Below are 2,835 nucleotides of genomic sequence, written 5' to 3'. Positions count from 1 at the left end.
TAGAACTCAAACTACATATTTTTCGGACATAACAACTCACCTAATTGGAATTTTAAGAGTATAAGTTTCAATATTTATAAGATTTGACATGAAAATACCAGTTTCCACATAGTAAATGTCAGTTATCAGCAGGTTTTCTCTAAAACCCTTAGTATCAGAAATTATATTAATCCACTCTGAACTGAGGAGCTTTGTAAGGGTGCCAATTTTTAAAATAAACCAGCTTTAAAATGGCCAAAATGCGACACTGAGTGTAATGTCATCAGCAGCTATAGCCAATCCTCAGAACTTTAAACATCCCAGCAGCTCATGACCTTTCCTCATGTATTGCCATGGTTACGGTGCACTGAAGCAGCAAGTAAGACTCCCACTGTGCTGAGAATGTAAGATTTGTGTATTTATTTTCATGTTCAAGATTTTCTGAAGATATAGTTTTAGTTGTAACATGAAAGGCACATCTGTCTGTAGAAACAACTGTGTTCTCTATAAACTATAGTGTAGAACCGTATACAGCATATAGAAGCCTTTAAATGTGCATACTTGATGTCAATTCAAGTTTTTCTTCTTATTTTAGCATCTGTTATAGAAGGCATACAGTCAACAATATGAATGCCAAGTTGAATTTTTGTTAATTGTTTTTTTTGATTGACCATGTTATAGCGTGGTAGGAAAGAGATTGCCTTTGTATCTAGTGTTTTGTCAGTGTCATGCTTTATGTATATGTAATGTAAGTTTAGATTCTCTAAAATCATGTCTCTTCCAAAGTCTAATCTACTTAAGTGAAAATACTTAAACAAGTTTAACCAGCGGGTTTCTTCAGCATTGTATGAATTTAGGGGATTTTGAAATAAAGATGCTTTGCAGTGAGTGCTGATCAACAGTTTGTGCCAAAAGAGGCACCACAAACCACCCACCATAACATCCACCTTTCTTTGGAATTCACTGTAATTGAATGATTAAGTTGAAGTTAGTTTGCTTGACCTAAAATGAAAACGTTTTGGTTGTGTTCTCAAAGCCAAGTTATTGTTTGATTTTTGTTTAATCCCAACAGGTCACAAGTTTGGCACGATCAAAGACGTGAGTGTGTGCCAGACATTAAGTTTAGTTAATACTTGTTGATAGCTGGTTTTCCATTCACTAGCAAAGCAAATCTAAGGAGACCTTTTAAAAAGCAGAATAGATTGAACTTCATCATTACTGATTTATAGCTAATAAACCAGGCTATATAGTGTTGCCAGAGGGCGGTGGTAAAGGGTACGTTGCTCATGGTTGTAATTCAGCAGAAGCAGGTGCCCAAACTGTAAACAAATCTTGAGGAGTGAAAAAACAACATCTTTGATGGACATCCACAAGAGGAACATGGAGAGAGCTGGTTCACATTGCCAGCAGTAATTTAGACATGTTCACTGTTAATGTTGGACTCTGCCAGAGCTGCCCCTTGTTACCAAATCTTTTTTCGAACCTTTATGTACAGAATTTCTAAACGCAACCAAAGACTGGAGGGCTTCCAATTGGGTCGGCTTAGGATTTCATCTTTGCTTTTGCAGATGACGTGGTCCTGTTGGCTTTCAAGAGCAGGGACCTCTAGCAAGCACTGAGGCTGTCTGCAGTCAAGTGTGAAGTGGATGGGATTAGAATAAGTGGCTTCAAGTCTAAAGCCACAGTCCTGTCAGAAAAGAAATAGTGGATTGCTCACTTCAAGTTTGGAGTGAGTCACTCAGTGGGGTTACATGGCACTGAAAGGATTGGATTATTGGCTAAATGACAATAAGATTGAGTTATTAAATTCATGTATACACCTTAATCGAAAATTAATTTGATTATAGCTATAGTTGGATTATGCTCCTTATTTGAGCAAGGGTAATTATCCTTGGATTATTGGCGGTGAATGAATCGAATCATTGGCACAAAGCATGCCATACCTCGGTACGATAGGTGGCGATGTACCCATTTCAACTATTGCTAATAGAGCCACTTCTGGTTGGCCTCTTCACCACCACCAACAACAACAAACTCAGGCATTCGAGAAAGATGGCGAACGAAGTCCAAGATTAAGCTACGTCCCTCTACATTTCGTTTGTGATGAGCATGGTTATTGCACAAATGCGATGCACAACGGCGTATTCTCCATCGTGTTGTTTGTTTCTTTCCGACGGCGGCGACAGCAACAGTTATATCGTCTCCTTTGACTTCCGGGTCATGACCCCGGGAAAAAAATCTCAAGCATGCGCAGAACGCAAAGTCCAATTCACCACGTGCTTCAACGTCTACAAACACGTTTAGTGTGACTTTCAACCGAGTTATCTCGGGGTCTTAATCCGACTGCGAGTAACCCGATCCGATCCAATTTTAGTCAAACTAAGGTGTATACATAAACTTAATAACTCAGTCTTATTGTAATTTAGCCCTTAATCTGATTCTTTCAGTCCCATGTAGTGTTGGACGGTATACCGATACTAGAAAGGTATCGTGATACCCTGACGCAAAAAACGATACGATATGTACTTTTTTTAGTATCGATACTTTTCTTAAAATAACTTTCTGTGTCTGTGCAGCGAGTAAAGGTTGAAATACTTCACTGCAACTCTCTAACGTACGTTTGTCCACCATAGTGTAATGGCACATACCAGGTAGTGGCATGTTTTGTTTTGTTTAAAATAAAATAGTATTTTAAATGTGTAAGTCATTAATGTGTTCACTATTCAAACGTTGATATTGGACAGAAAAGTAGCTTGGTAAGCAAAAGCCAATATGCTAACAGAAGAGATTGTGCTCATACTTTCTCTGTAGTAATTTGCTCAAACAGCAGGAAAGGAGCAAGCTGCTGAAAATTAA

Source organism: Odontesthes bonariensis, chromosome 18 (assembly GCF_027942865.1).
Source record: "Odontesthes bonariensis isolate fOdoBon6 chromosome 18, fOdoBon6.hap1, whole genome shotgun sequence".
Taxonomy (NCBI): Eukaryota; Metazoa; Chordata; class Actinopteri; order Atheriniformes; family Atherinopsidae; genus Odontesthes; species Odontesthes bonariensis.
This window is presented reverse-complemented; position numbering follows the sequence as displayed.